The sequence below is a fragment of the Lagenorhynchus albirostris genome, chromosome 1 (genome assembly GCF_949774975.1).
Source record: "Lagenorhynchus albirostris chromosome 1, mLagAlb1.1, whole genome shotgun sequence".
NCBI lineage: Eukaryota > Metazoa > Chordata > Mammalia > Artiodactyla > Delphinidae > Lagenorhynchus > Lagenorhynchus albirostris.
Window position 1 is genome coordinate 24,555,821 of NC_083095.1, and position 16,960 is coordinate 24,572,780.

At 40.4% G+C, this 16,960-nt stretch overlaps 1 protein-coding gene across 4 annotated transcripts in view; it reads right to left on the reverse strand.

The window, feature by feature from the left end:
• Positions 1 to 16,960, reverse strand: part of NRXN3 (neurexin 3) — a 1,617,293-nt gene that overhangs the window by 1,377,310 nt on the left and 223,023 nt on the right. The window lies entirely within an intron of this gene.

The following is a 16,960-nucleotide window of genomic DNA, read 5'->3' on the forward strand; positions in this document are numbered from 1 at the left end:
ATAGGAGAGGCAAGAATTAGAAGCTTCACTCTCTGCCTCAATCAGACAGAACAAGGTAATATGATAAGCAGGTATATAAATAACACTTAGTTAGACACAGCATACGCAGTAACTTTAAAACAACAACTTTAATAGGGTTTCCTGATCTATAAAATGGAAATACCAATTAATAAGAATATACCAGTTATTTGAACTTTGGAGTTTGGGGGAAAAAAACAGTAGTCCACTGATATAAATACATCCAAAGTTTTGCATTTGTAGGAAATGCAACTTTGGTCAAAACTCAAAAAAATTTATTAGGATTTAAAAATATGTGGTCTCCCTGTTTCATGGGGCTTAACCTTTGGTTGAAACCTTGATATAAGGAATCGCTTTATCACCTTGTTTACAAAGATAATATATCTTACTCAAGTGATTCAGGCTCTGGGGGAAAAAGGGTGGGGGAGATACCTTAAAAAGCAAAGGAAACCCCAAGAAACAGATATTTCCTGAAAGAATGCTATAATAGAAAAGTAAGAGTCTTGAGTCCAGGAGCAGGATAAGTAAAATGTCAGATGTCTTCGAAGGTTTTAGGAAGAAACCCCCTTTTTGTTGGGGGCAGTAACCTAAACTGAGCATTTCTACAGTTTTCCTCCATAGAAAAACCTCCAGTATTCTTCTTGCTATGAAGACAGACACCTTGAAGGTGACTTTCTCTGCGTGACTCTATTTTCTCTCCCTCAAATTGTCCCTTCTCTAGCTGTCATGCTCACTCTTCTCTTCATCTACCTTAAAACTGATCACTACAGTTCATTCTCTGTATGGCTCTCTCTCTCTTCTTTGTGGAGCGCATGTGGGTGCTTGTGTGTGTGCACGCGCATGCATGCATTTCAACAAAATAACAAATCTTAGTCTTTGAGAATCTCTCTTCCCCACCCCCCAACAGGGACTCATACAGAACCTGTTTGTGTCCACCCTCTGCTTTTTGTCCTAGTTCAGATTTGGCAGTTCCACTTCGGCACTTGCCTCAAGAAGGAAAGCAAAAAACAGAAAGATAGGACAGCTTTAACTAACTAAGCTCTAAACCACTTATTACAGGTTATAGGCAACCCAGAGTGAAAGAGGAAAAGTGGAAAGAATACATATCACCTCTCCCCTTATCTGTGGAATTGAAAATACATTGTGGTCATCCATTCTGATGACCAAAGTCCTTAGACTTTGCCTGGGTTCTACCACTATGGTGTGTTTCCATGACAACTGATGAGCCAACCACAATGGGCCTTGTTGTCACACCTCAACCATCACCTCAATCAATAAAAGTCCCTCCTCTAACAGGTCCTTCCTTGTTTCTGACTGGGAGATGATTCTTCCATGAAAGTTAACATTTTAGTAGGTGGGGGTAAAGGAAGTCTGAAACATGAAAGAAAAAGAAATACCCCCATCATATCCACAGTGATCTAAAGCACTTGAGAGTTAACTTGGTAGGACTCGCTGACCATATTGAAATCAATTAAGAGTCATTTTGCACACGTTTTCCTCATTCACTGACAAAATGTTGATTGTTGTATAATTTCCTCTCACACACACCCCTGCACCCATCTCTCTCTCACCCATGAATCCTAAGTTTTGGCGAAAAAATCATTTTATTTAGTTCTATTAACCCCACACTCACTAAGCAAAATGTCATGGAAACGTTGTGAAGGCTTCCTTCTGCCCACTCCCACCCACTCCTGGGGAGGGACCATTCATTGACTGACAGGTCTCCAGGGACCTTCCTTCCCTTCCTGCCCACTAAAATGGCCACAAAGAGAGGTCACAGAAGAAAGACAGCCCAGACTGAAGATGGAACATGGACTCGTGCCAGGAAGGGTGGGCAAGAGAAGAGAGAGAACAATAAGGAAAAGGGGGAAGGGGTAGATAAAGGCAGGGAGATAAAGAGGAACAAAATCCATCTAAATGAAAATTCGACATGGTCCTCATTTGAACCATTTCCTCTATAAAAGGAGGAATAGTAAAGAGAGCAAAATAAAAGCAAAGCCATACAATACCTAAATGAAAGTAAAAAGACAAGTGGGGGAATAATATTACACACATAAAAATATATATCCTGAACTTTAACATTTTAGCTAACAGGACACTGACTTTAAAAAGAAGTCAATATATAACAAATTCTTTAACAGCAACTCAGATCAACTATGAAAACAATTTTTCTCCTTCATAGTTCCTAATCCACTATTACTTAAAATGAGTTTCTTTGACCCACTGTAACAGAATCACTTATTTTTGTTGGAGATTCCTAGATGCCACCCAGGATTAAGACTCTTTGGGAGAGGAGCTTCAAGATGGCGGAAGACTAAGACGCGGAGATCACCTTCCTCCCCACAGATACACCAGAAATACATCTACACGTGGAACAACTCCTACAGAACAGCTACTGAACGCTGGCAGAAGACCTGAGACCTCCCAAAAGGCAAGAAACTCCCCACGTACCTGGGTAGGGCAAAAGAAAAAAGAATAAACAGAGACAAAAGGATAGGGACGGGACCTGCACCAGTGGGAGGGAGCTGTGAAGGAGGAAAGGTTTCCACACATTAGGAAGCCCCTTCGCGGGCAGAGACTGCAGGTGCTGGAGAGGGAAAGCTTCGGAGCCGCGGAGGAGAGCACAGCAACAGGGGTGTGGGGAGCAAAGCGGAGAGATTCCCGCACAGAGAATCGGTGCCGACCGGCACTCACCAGCCCGAGAGGCTTGTCTGCTCACCCGTCGGAGCGGGCGGGGCTGGGAGTTGAGGCTCGGGCTTCCGTCGGAGCGCAGGGAGAGGACTGGGGTTGGTGGCGTGAACACAGCCTTAAGGGGTTGGTGCACCACGGCTAGCTGGGAGGGAGTCCGGGGAAAAGTCTGGACCTGCCGAAGAGGCAAGAGATTTTTTCTTCCCTCTTTGTTTCCTGGTGCGTGAGGAGAGGGGATTAAGAGAGCTGCTTAAAGGAGCTCCAGAGGCAGGCGCGAGCCGCGGCCATCAGCGTGGACCCCAGAGACGGGCATGAGACGCTAAGGTTGCGGCTGCCGCCACCAAGAAGCCTGTGTGCAAGCACAGGTCACTATCCACACCCCCCTTCCAGGGAGGCTGTGCAGCCCGCCACTGCCAGGGTCCCGGGATCCAGGGACAACTCCCCCAGAAGAATGCACGGCGCGCCTCAGGCTGGTGCAACGTCACGCAGGCCTCTGCCGCCACAGGCCCGCCCCGCACTCCGTACCCCTCCCTCCCCCCGGCCTGAGTGAGCCAGAGCCCCCACATCAGCGGCTCCTTTAACCCTGTCGTGTCTGAGCGAAGAACAGACGCCCTCCGGCGACCTACACGCAGAGGCAGCGCCAAATCCAAAGCTGAGCCCCTGGGAGCTGTGAGAACAAAGAAGAGAAAGGGAAATCTCTCCCAGCAGCCTCAGGAGCAGCGGATTAAAGCTCCACAATCAACTTGATGTACCCTGCATCTGTGGAATACATGAATAGACAACGAATCATCCCAAATTGAGGAGGTGGACTTTGAGAGCAACGATATATATTTTCCTCCCTTTTTTCTTTTTGTGAGTGTGTATGTGTATGCTTCTGTGTGTGATTTTTGTCTGTATAGCTCTGTTTTTACCATTTGTCCTAGGGTTCTGTCTTTTTTTTTTTAAGTATAGTTTTTACAACTTGTTATCATTGGTGGATTTGTTTTTTGGTTTGGTTGTTCTCTTCTTTCTTTCTTTCTTTTTTTTATTAAAAAAATTTTTTTGATAATTATTTTTTATTTTAATAACGTTTTTATTTTATTTTATTTTATTTTATCTTCTTTCTTTCTTTCTTTTTTTCTAACTTTTATTCTGAGCTGTGTGGATGACAGGCTCTTGGTGCTCCAGCCAGGCATCAGGGCTGTGCTTCACGTGGGAGAGCCAACTTCAGGACACTAGTCCACAAGAGACCTGCCAACTCCACGTAATATCAAATGGCAAAAATCTCCCAGAGATCTCCATCTCAAGGCCAAGACCAAGCTCCACTCAACGACCAGCAAGCTACAGTGCTGGACACCCTATGCCAAACAACTAGCAAGACAGGAACACAACCCCATCCATTAGCAGACAGGCTGCCTAAAATCATAATAAGGCCACAGACACCCCAAAACACATCACCGGACGTGGAACTGCCCACCAGAAAGACAAGATCCAGCTTCATCCACCAGAACACAGGCAATAGTCCCCTCCACCAGGAAGCCTACAGAACCCACTGAACAAACCTTAGCCACTGGGGACAGACACCAAAAACAACTGGAACTATGATCCTGCAGACTGTGAAAAGGAGACCCCAAACACAGTAAGTTAAGCAAAATGAGAAGACAAACTCACAGAAGATGAAGGAGCAAGGCAAAAACCCACCAGACCTAACAAATGAAGAGGAAATAGGCAGCCTACCTGAAAAAGAATTCAGAATAATGATAGTAAAGATGATCCAAAATCTTGGAAATAGAATGGAGAGAATACAAGAAATGTTTAACAAGGACCTAGAAGAACTAAAGAGCAAACAAACAATCATGAACAAACAATAAATGAAATTAAAAATTCTCAGGAAGGGATCAATAGCAGAATAACTGAGGCAGAAGAACAGATAAGTGACCTGGAAGATAAAATAGTGGAAATAACTACTGCAGAGCAGAATAAAGAAAAAAGAATGAAAAGAATTGAGGACAGTCTCAGAGACCTCTGGAACAACATGAAACACACCAACATTCGAATTATAGGGGTCCCAGAAGAAGAAGAGAAAAAGAAAGGGACTGAGAAAATATTTGAAGAGATTACAGTTGAAAACTTCCCTAATATGGGAAAGGAAAGAGTTAATCAAGTCCAGGAAGTACAGAGAGTCTGATACAGGATAAATCCAAGGAGAAACATGCCAAGACACATATTAATCAAACTATCAAAAGTTAAATACAAAGAAAAAATATTAAAAGCAGCAAGGGAAAAACAACAGCTAACACACAAGGGAATCCCCATAAGGTTAACAGCTGATCTTTCGGCAGAAACTCTGCAAGCCAGAAGGGAGTGGCAGGACATATTTAAAGTGATGAAGGAGAAGAACCTACAACCAAGATTACTTTACCCAGCAAGGAACTCATTCAGATTTGACAGAGAAATTAAAAGCTTTACAGACAAGCAAAAGCTGAGAGAATTCAGCACCACCAAACCAGCTTTACAATAAATGCTAAAAGAACTACTCTAGGCAGGAAACACAAGAGAAGGAAAAGACCTACAACAACAAGCCCAAAACAATTTAAGAAAATGCTAATAGGAACATACATATCAATAATTACCTTAAATGTAAATGGACTAAATGATCCAACCAAAAGACACAGACTGGCTGAATGGATACAAAAACAAGACCCATATATATGCTGTCTACAAGAGACCCACTTCAGACCTAGGGACACAGACAGAAAGTGAGGGGGTGGAAAAAGATATTCCATGCAAATGGAAATCAAAAGAAAGCTGAAGTAGCAATTCTCATATCAGACAAATAGACTTTAAAACAAAGACTATTACAAGAGACAAAGAAGGACACTACATAATGATGAAGGGATCAATCCAAGAAGAAGATATAACAATTGTAAATATTTATGCACCCAACATAGGAGCACCTCAAAACATAAGGCAAATACTAACAGCCATAAAAGGGGAAATCGACCGTAACACAATCATAGTAGGGGACTTTAACACCCCACTTTCACCAATGGACAGATCATCCAAAATGAAAATAAATAAGGAAACACAGGCTTTAAATGATACATTAAACAAGATGGACTTAATTGATATTTAGAGGACATTCCATCCCAAAACAACAGAATACACGTGCTTCACAAGTGCATATGGAACATTCTCCAGGATAGATCATATCTTGGGTCACAAATCAAGCCTTGGTAAATTTAAGAAAATTGAAATCGTATCAAGTATCTTTTCTGACCATAACGCTATGATACTAGATATCAATTACAGGAAAAAATTTGTACAATATACAAACACATGGAGGCTAAACAATACAATACTTAATAACCAAGAGATCACTGAAGAAATCAGAGGAAATCCAAAAATACCTACAAAAAAATGACAATGAAAACACGATAACCCAAAACCTATGGGATGCAGCAAAAGCAGTTCTAAGAGGGAAGTTTATAGCAATAAAATCCTACCTTAGGAAACAAGAAACATCTCAAATAAACAACCTAACCTTACATCTAAAATAATTAGAGAAAGAAGAACAAAAAAACCCCAAAGTTAGCAGAAGGAAAGAAATCATAAACATCAGATTAGAAAAACGAGAAAGAAATGAAGGAAACGACAGCAAAGATCAATAAAAGAATAAGCTGGTTCTTTGAGAAGATAAACAAAATAGATAAACCACTAGCCAGACTCATCAAGAAAAAAAGGGAGAAGACTCAAATCAATAGAATTAGAAATGAAAAAGGAGAGGTAACAACTGACACTGCAGAGATAAAAGAGATCATGAGAGATTACTACAAGCAACTCTATGCCAATAAAATGGACAACCTGGAAGAAATGGACAAATTCTTAGAAATGCACAACCTGCCAAGACTGAACCAGGAAGAAACAGAAAATATGAACAGACCAATCACAAGCACTGAAATTGAACCTGTGATTAAAAATCTTCCAACAAACAAAAGCCCAGGACCAGATGGCTTCACAGGCGAATTCTATCCAACATTTAGAGAAGAGCTGACCCCTATCCTTCTCAACTCTTCCAAAATATAGTAGAGGGAGGAACACTCCCAAACTCACTCTACGAGGCCACCATCACTCTGATACCAAAACCAGACTAGGATGTCACAAAGAAAGAAAACTACAGGCCAATATCACTGATGAACATAGATGCAAAAATCCTCAACAAAATACTAGCAAACAGAATCCAACAGCACATTGAAAGGATCACACAGTATAATCAAGTGTGGTTTATCCCAGGAATTGAAGGATTCTTCAATATACGCAAATCAATCAACGTGACACACCATATTAACAAATTGAAGGAGAAAAACCATATGATCATCTCAATAGATGCAGAGAAAGCTTTCGACAAAATTCAACACCATTTATGATAAAAACCCTCCAGAAAGTAGGCATAGAGGGAACTTTCCTCACCATAATAAAGGCCATATATGACAAACCCACAGCCAACATCATCCTCAAAGGTAAAAACTGAAAGCATTTCCACTAAGGTCAGGAACAAGACAAGGTTGCCCATTCTCATCACTATTATTCAACATAGTTTTGGAAGTTTTAGCCACAGCAATCAGAGAAGAAAAGGAAATAAAACGAATCCAAATCAGAAAAGAAGAAGTAAAGCTGTCACTGTTTGCAGATGACATGATACTATACATAGAGAATCCTAAAGATGTTACCAGAATACTACTAGAGCTAATCAATGAATTTGGTAAAGTTGCAGGATACAAAATTAATGCACAGAAATCTCTTGCATTCCTATACACTAATGATGAAAAATCTGAAAGTGAAATTAAGAAAACACTCCCATTTACCACTGCAACATAAAGAATAAAATATCTAGGAATAAACCTATCTAAGGAGACAAAAGAACTGTATGCAGAAAATTATAAGACACTGATGAAAAAAATTAAAGATGATACCAACAGATGGAGAGATATACTATGTTCTTGGATTGGAAGAATCAACATTGTGAAAATGACTATACTACCCAAAGCAATCAACAGGTTCAATGCAATCCCTATGAAACTACCACTGGCATTTTTCATAGAACTGGAACAAAAAATTTCACAATTTGTATGGAAACATAAAATACCCCGAATAGCCAAAGCAATATTGAGAAAGGAAAATGGAGCTGGAAGAATCAGGCTCCCTGACTTCAGACTATACTACAAAGCTACAGTCATCAAGACAGTATGGTACCAGCACAAAAACAGAAATATAGCTCAATGGAACAGGATAGAAAGCCCAGAGATTAACCCACGCACATATGGTCACCTTATCTTTGATAAAGGAGGCAAGAATATACAGTGGAGAAAAGACAGCCTCTTCAATAAGTGGTGCTGGGAAAACTGGACAGCTACATGTAAAAGAATGAAATTAGAACACTCCCTAACACCATACACAAAAATAAACTCAAAATAGATTAAAGACCTAAATGTAATGTCAGACATTATCAAAATCTTAGAGGAAAACATAGGCAGAACACTCTATGACATAAATCACAGCAAGATCCTTTTTGACCCACCTCCTAGAGAAATGGAAATAAAAACAAAAATAAACAAATGGAACCTAATGAAACTTAAAAGCTTTTGCACAGCAAAGGAAACCATAAACAAGACCAAAAGACAACCCTCAGAATGGGAGAAAATATTTGCAAATGAAGCAACTGACAAAGGATTAATCTCCAAAATTTACAAGCAGTTCATGTAGCTCAGTATCAACAAAACAAACAACCCAATCCAAAAATTGGCAGAAGATTTAAATAGACATTTCTCTAAAGAAGATATACAAATTGCCAACAAACACTTGAAAGAATGCTCAACATCATTAATCATTAGAGAAATGCAAATCAAAACTACAGTGAGATATCTTCTTACACCGGTCAGAATAGCCATCATCAAAAAATCTACAAACAATAAATGCTGGAGAAGGTGTGGAGAACAGGGAACCCTCTTGCACTGTTGGTGGGAATGTCAATTGATACAGCCACTATAGAGAACAGTATGGAGTTTCCTTAAAAAAACTACAAATAGAACTCCCATATGACCCAGCAATCCCACTACTGGGCATATACCCTGAGAAAACCATAATTCAAAAAGAGTCATGGGGCTTCCCTGGTGGAGCAGTGGTTGAGAGTCCGCCTGCCGATGCACGGGACATGGGTTCGTGCCCTGGTCCGGTAGGATCCCACATGCCATGGAGCAGCTGGTCCCATGAACCATGGCCACTGAGCCTGCGCTTCTGGAGCCTGTGCTCCACAACGGGAGAGGCCACAACAGTGAGATGCCCACGTACCACAAAAAAAAAAAAAAAAAAAAAAGGCATGTACCAAAATGTTCATTGCAGCTCTATTTACAATAGCCAGGACATGGAAGCAACCGAAGTGTCCATCAACAGATGAATGGATACAGAAGTTGTGGCACATATATACAATGGAATATTACTCAGCCATAAAAAGAAACGAAATTGTTTTATTTTAGTGAGGTGGATGGACCTAGAGTCTGTCATACAGAGTGAAGTAAGTCAGAAAGAGAAAAACAAATACCGTATGCTAACACAAATATATGGAATCTAAAAAAAAACCAAAAAAAGGTTCATGAAGAAACTAGGGGCAAGGCAGGAATAAAGACACAGACCTACTGGAGAATGGACTTAAGGATATGGGGAGAGGGAAGGGGAAGCTGGAACAAAGTGAGAGAGTGTCATGGACATATATACACTACCAAACGTAAAATAGATAGCTATTGGGAAGCAGCCTCATAGCACAGGGAGATCAGCTCGGTGCTTTGTGACCACCTAGAGGAGTGGGATAGGGAGGGTTGGAGGGAGGGAGATGCAAGAGAGAAGAGATATGGGGATATATGTATATGTATAACTGATTCATTTATTGTAAAGCAGAAACTAACACACCATTGTAAAACAATTATACTCCAATAATGATGTTTAAAAAAAAAACCAAAACCCCAAAAGAAGAAGTCCCACCCCACCAAAAAGAAAAGGGCTAAATAAATAACTACTATTAGCTATTATTAAACATTCCTGGTAGAACACAATATTTTAGCAAAATGAAACCCTTAATCTCACCTCTGATTCCCAGGGAAGCAATTTACATTTTATATCTGAAAACTTAAAGCATTTATGTTGTAATTAAAAAAAACAAAAAAGACTCTTTGGAACTGTGACTTGGGACTCTTAACAACTACCGCTGGTGATTCTAATATCTTATAACATTTGAAAGATGCTTCTCAAACCTTTACACTACCTGTGTTGAGTACAATTACCTAATTATGTTGAATTTGCAAAGCATGGTTTTAAAAGTCACCTCTGTAAATAGCAAGTGTTGGCGAGGATGTGCAGAAAAAGGAACCCCTGTGAATGCTGGTAGGAATGTAAATTAATGTAACCACTCTTTTCCATGGAAAACAGTATGGAGCTTCCTCAAAAAAAGAAAAAAAATAGAACTAGCGTACAATCCAGCAATTTCACTCCTGAGTATTTATCCAAAGAAAATGAAAACACTAATTTGAAAAGATATATGCACCTCTATGTTCATGGCAGCATTTCTTTACAATAGCCAAGATAAGGAAGCAACCTAGGTGCCCATCAACAGACAAATGGACAAAGAAAAAGGACGATACTTCTGAAACATCTCACATACAACTAGGATTGCTGCCACTACATGAACAGGTGTATCTGTTTTTGTCCCATAAGCCCCATAATAAAGCCTTTTCCCTCAGGTTTGATCTACTAATACCTCAGAGAATCCAATAGAATCCATTCCATGGAGTTTTTCCCATAAAAATAGCATAAAACAATGACCAAAATCCTTATAGGGTCACACATTCAACTTATGTAGTTAAGCAGCATTTGAAGCAAGATACAAAAAAAACCAAAAACAAAATTATTAAGCTATACAGTAGTTCACAAGTGGTAGAATCCAAGATAAAAACCTGGAGTTCTCATTTAAAATTGCAGGTTCTCAGGCATTCTAATTCAGTGGGTAGAGGGAGGTACTCAGAATCTGCATTTTAACAAGTATGTTCAAGGACCAAACTTTAGGAAATGTTTAGCATCACCTGGACCGATTTGGCTTCAATAGTTTGTATCAGTGTTTATCCAAGTGTGGTCCCTAGACCAGCAGCATCAGCGTCCCCTGAGGACATTTCAGAACTACTTGGGTCCCATTCCAGATCTAATCAGAATCAGAAACTCTGGAAGTAAGACCCAGAAGTCTGTGGTTTAACTAGCTGTCCAGATGCAATTCATTTACATCAAAACTTAGAGGAGTGGTTCTTAACTTTAGAATGACCTGGGGAGCTTTAGAAAATCCAGTGCCGAGACCACTTTTCAGACCAACTGTATCTCTGGGGCAGAGGGCGGGGCTGGGCATCTGTAATTTTTAAAGGTCCCCAAGTGATTGCAATGGGTAGCCATGCTTGAAAACCACCAACAATACTACTTTACTCACTCATGAAGCACAGGAATAGTCACACCCCTACCCACCCATTGTAACACACTGCTTTGTCATCCAAAAATTATTCACAGTTATCTCGGTTTCTTTAACCTGTTTTGTTCACTTCAGCCTCTTGGATGTCAGTGGTATAACGACACTCACATCTCTGCACAGAGCTTGGGAGAGGAGGGAAAAGAGGTGCATCCAATTTGTTGTTAGATCAAGTTACTTACCTAAGATGATTTGAAAGTAGAAAGCACTGGATTTCTTTCAGCTAGGAGCTCCCTACCTCTAGATGAGAGACACACATAATGGAGGCGGGGAAAGCTACCCCGGGCACTCTCTTTCCAATCTGCCATCAACCCCATGATTATTTCCTCCATCAACCTCGGTGAGTGGGCTGGGAGTCACTTATCCTCCTTTAAATTGCCCCATTTGTGTCAAGGTTACTTTGTACAAAATGATAAGCATTACCCACTAATTCTCTTCTGCACCTCCTACATTTTTCCCCAAAGCCTAGGCTCTTAGAAAGGCTTTCTCTTCTTCCTTCTGTCTCCTTTAAAAAAGAACTTTAAAACATTGTTACCCTGGGGATTTGTCGTGCTTTTCCATCCTGTAGTCTGTGAGCTGACAGACAGCTAATCGTGATTATAATAAAAATGAGTTATTATCATTACACACTAAAAAGAAAATGATGCCAAATCCTGCATTTTCCTCCAAGTCCAGTTATATGCCTCCTCCTCCATGAAGTGCTCCTTGTCGGCCCCTCCCTCCAACGTTCCTTTCTGTTGATTCCTGTCATTATTTGTTCCTTGCACTGCACTACTGAATGCTTAAGTGTGTATAATGGCATGTATTGTTTTCAAGTTGTGTAATGTAAAGTCGCTTTTTTCTTTCCAACTCTCTGGTAAACTTCCCAAGGGCAGACACCACACCTTCTAGTTCTTTTATATCCCTCACAGCCACAGCACAGTTCTGGCAAAAAGCACAGAGCAGAAATCCAATAAACATTTGACTCTCATTACACCTATTTTATGAAACATCGAAAACATTTAATCATTATTCTGGCTTCTCAGATATATTCTCCAAGTTAGTAAGCAAAACTAAGATTGGCATCCTATCTCTAATTTCAGTAACTAAGTTGAGCCTAATTCTCAAAGATCAGAAAGCATATGGACTCGCGCGCGTGTGTGTGTGTGTGTGTGTGTGTGTGTGTGTGTGTGTGTGTGTGTGTATGAGAGAGACAGAGAGAGAGAGAGAGAGAGAGAGAGAGAGAGAGAGACTGACTGTGTCCCTACCCTAATGCTTCTAGTGCAGTCTTGAAACTTCTGTAAAAATTAAATATATTTTAGTTTTTGTAACTCAATCTTTGCTCTTGTTATTGCCTTCAAATCTCTGCTTTTGTCCTGTTTAATTATTATTAGAATTTAAGAACTATTTCTCAGATATATTTAAACATTTTTATCTTAGAAACCATTACAAATCTTGAAATTCACGCTTTATAATTGAAAAGACACTTGTTCCTTATGGGTAGCATTTGCATTTTAAAGCTGGTCAAGGCTGAGGTAGTGCAGACTTTCAAAGCTGATTTGAATTCATCATGAAACATATTAAATTTTCATTCTAAAAACAATACTGTATTTTTGAGAAATCGTGCTCCCTTCTTTGGAGAAGCATACGGCTTAGTGATTCATAACGGGAAAGTTACTAAGTATATTTTGGAGAATAAATATACATTGCACTCAAATATACAGTGAGCTTACATTAAAGATTTTCATTGCATTCTTAGCATGTAAGTAAATTTCTATGCAAACACAATCTATCCCCTCGGTCTTCACATTTATTTCTATAACCAGTGTAAATAGAATGGAGTCTTAGAGATGTGTGAAATGTGGAGGATGAGCGAGCAGAATCTCTTCTGTGATTAACTGGGTAAAAGAGGACCCAGTGGTATGAGGAATGATTCTCTAGACAGCACAGGAATAGCAACAGGGAAAAGAAAAACATGGTGAACCCCTACAAAAGGAATTGTCTCCTTTCCTAGAGGCACAAAAGAGGATTTAGGTGATGCAGGTACCCTAGATGGACAGCAGACCAGGGTACACAAACCTACTATTTGGACAGGGATGAAAGAGATGGCAGCACCCAGGAAGAGGAAGTAGAGACAGCTAAGGGCTGAAGGAACTTCCCTGGCTGCTCCAAAGTTCAGGTAGCTGGGAAGCTAGCCACAGAAAAAGTACACCCCAAGATCTCAAACACCAGCCAAGAAAAGAAGCATTGTATCAAAGGTGTTTCAGAAGATAAATGGATCTCCAGACTAATATTAACCACAAATTCCCAGTTACTACCTGAGTCAACACACTTAATAACTGGTACATCGCGGTATGATATTTTTGTTCATTATACTATTTAATGAAATTTTATTATAATAATGCTTGTCCTGCATTTTGGATTTTCTCGGAGGGTACTGGAGAAAAGAGAACTAATTACAAGAAGACATTCATATTACCAATCAATTGATTTAAATGTTACACCTGTCTCTGATGGAAGAACCAGGCAATATTTAACTGGAAAGACAAATAGTTTTCTAGGAGTTATATTGGCTTTCAAAGTCAGATCTATGAAAGAAGGTTATTTTTCTCCTTAATTACTTTAACCAGTCTCCCAATCCCCTGAGGTTTATAAAGCCACACTGGCCTTATTGCTATACCCTGACCTGCAGAGCCCAGGACCTTTGCCCTGGTGCCCTTTCAACTTGGCCTGGGATGCTCAGCTGCACAGCTGGCTCCTCCTCCTCGTTATTCAGATTTCCGTTTAAATATCATTTCTTGGAGAGGAATTCCCTCAACTAAACTAGCCTAGCCTTCCCAGTTACTCTACCAGTTCTTATTTTAGGTCTCTGGGTATCACTATCATATATTTCTTGGGTGTCTTTGTTTAACTGTTTATGGTCTTTTTCATGCCTTAAAAAGAAAAAAGCACCGTGAAATCAGGAGGTGTGTCTTGTCTTACCACTGTATCTCCACTGCCCAGCACTGTGTGTGGCACATAGTAGGCAATTTATCTACTCAATAAATATTAATTATTATAAAAGTAACTATTATTATCATTATTATATCAAAGCCCTTTACTTTGGAATGATATTTACTCTAACTTCAGTATTTACTCCCTTCCCCGCTTTGTTTTTCTTACTGGCACTAATGACTATGTGTCATTGTATTATGTATTTATTCACTATCTATATCTTTTGCTAAAATGTAAGCTTCTTTGTCTGTTTGGTTTACCTGAATATCCCTTGCACCTAAAACATGTCCTAGCGCATGGTAGCAGCTCAATAAATTACTGTTAAATGAAGCCAATAGTTGTAGCATGTCTCTTCCCCTCCTTTGTCTTCCCTAAGCAATTCACAAGCAACTTGCTCCTTTGCTATTCGACACTGAGGGTCTTTTTCTTGACCATGTCGTTGTCTCTGTGTCTGCTACCCTGGCATGCCCAGATGCTCTTGGCTGACTGAAGTAGAGATGTTCAACATGGCTGAAATACTCTGTCTGCCCTGTCCTTCATCAGCAGTAATTTGCAGGCCTTGGCTATGCTCTATTCAACTCTTTAGCTTTTATTACAGTTTTACTCTCCAAAGTCACAAACCATACTATGCTGGTTTCAGTATTGCTATCTACCTCGAGATACTTGGAAGAGAGAAGGAGGTGAGAGGAGAGCTTGGCCATACTCCAGAGTAACTCAACTTAAAGCAGTCACCCCAACGTGCAACGTGCTCTGGCTGCCATGGCTTAATTCCCATCCAGAATTCCTAGCCACCTCAAATGAACCTGCTCCTGTGTGATAATACACCTATTGCGAGACTGCTACAAGTAGTGTACCATGCTAGCCTCTGTGGGAGCTGCAAAATTATACAGCATCTCGATCCTACCTCTAATGGCTTATTATCTGGGAGAAAGGTAAACATCTGTAAATATAATGCTAATAAAATGCCCTTCCATACCTGTCCAGATCTCACTGTACCCCTCATGCACATCAGCAATTCACCTAGTAACTATCAGCCATGCAAAGTCTATAAGGCAATCCCTTCCATGCCAGCCATTCTACAGACTAAACTCCTGCTGCTGGGGTTTAAACAGATATGAAGTCAACAGATTGCTGTTAAATTAAGTCATGCCTAGGGCAGTGTATCTCAAAGTGTGGTCCCCAGACCACTTATAGCAAGACCATCTCAGGTATCCTAGACCCACCGAATCAGAATCGCAGGGGTAGGCTTGAAGATCTGCAATTTTTAACACTCCCCAAGTGATTCTTCTGGATACTAACAGTTGAGAACCACCAGACTAAAATTTATGCAGGATGTGACAGTATTTCTGTACATGTAAGGAGACTAGTCCTTGCATATGCTGATATAGTAGTATAGTGATGGCCTTTCAAACTGTCACTATTGGACATCAACCCCACCCTCTATCTATCTCTCTAGCAGCCCTTACGATATGGGAGCTTTCTAATACAGGCGCCACCTTTAACAATACAGCGTGGAAACATCTGGTAACTATCAATTCCAGCCCTTAGCAACTGGGTGCCCAATTCTGAGTTAGTTTTCTGAGGTCAGGAAAAAGAATCATGAGTAGATATTAAGCAACCAAATATGACTGCCATTAATAATGATTCTCACGCAACAAAATGTAAGCCTACCACTGCCTGATGAGAGGAGCCAGAACAGTGGGTCCCAAAGGTACGTACTTAGAATCCCTAGGAGTAGAAACCTGGTATCTGTACTTTTAACAACACTTTGGTTGCTTTTTAGCAGTTAACACAACACAGGTCCATAGACCAACAATGGGGAACCAGTGATCCAGTATAAGGTGTGGGACAAATATCCAACTCCTAAAGATAAAAGATTCACCATAGTCATGTATACTTCAACATAGGCTTAATCACTTAACCATGCCTATGAATAACGGCAGTGATTTATTCTAAATCTACAAATACCTAGAAAGTTAACCGTCTCTTACTCTCTTATCAGATGTGTGATGTTTAGTCCTCTAAGCTGGTTTTTTTGGAGGGTATTCCAATAATATCACAGATGAACTCATGCTTAATATTCTTAATATTAGTCGGCCTCCAAGCAGGCCCTTGTGTGGTCCCCTCCCATAATGAAGAGCCGAATTGTGTAGTCAACAGGACACTGAGGTGGTGATAGAGTGTGACATCCAAGGCCAGGTAATAAAAGACAGTGCCCCTTCTACCTTTGCCTCCTTGGATCACATGCTATGGAGATGTAGCTGCCATATCATTAAGACACTCAAGCAGCCCTCCAGAAAAGTGCACATGAAGAGAAACTGAGGTCTTCTACCAACAGCCAGCACCAACTCATTACGCATCTAAATGAGCCATCCTTGAAGTGGATTCTCCAATTCCAATCAAGCCTGCAGACGACTGCAGGCCTGGCTGTTGTCTTAACTGCTACCTATGAAACCCTGAGCCAAAACCCACTGAGCTAAGCCATGCCTGGATTCCTGACCCACAGAAACTGTATAAGATAATGAATGCTTGCTGTGATCTAAAGCCACTATGTTTTTTGGTAATTTGCTCTGCGACTATGCTTATACACCTAGTCTAACCCAAGAGGGCATCATAGCTCCAAACTCAGGGCTCTCTCCGTGGCCATAACTGAACAGGCATCCTAGGCGAAATTACTTCATCCCTTTCTCCCTTAATTTACTCTATTAAAAAGAAGTTTCACAATAGGGAGGTTTTTCTTTTAAA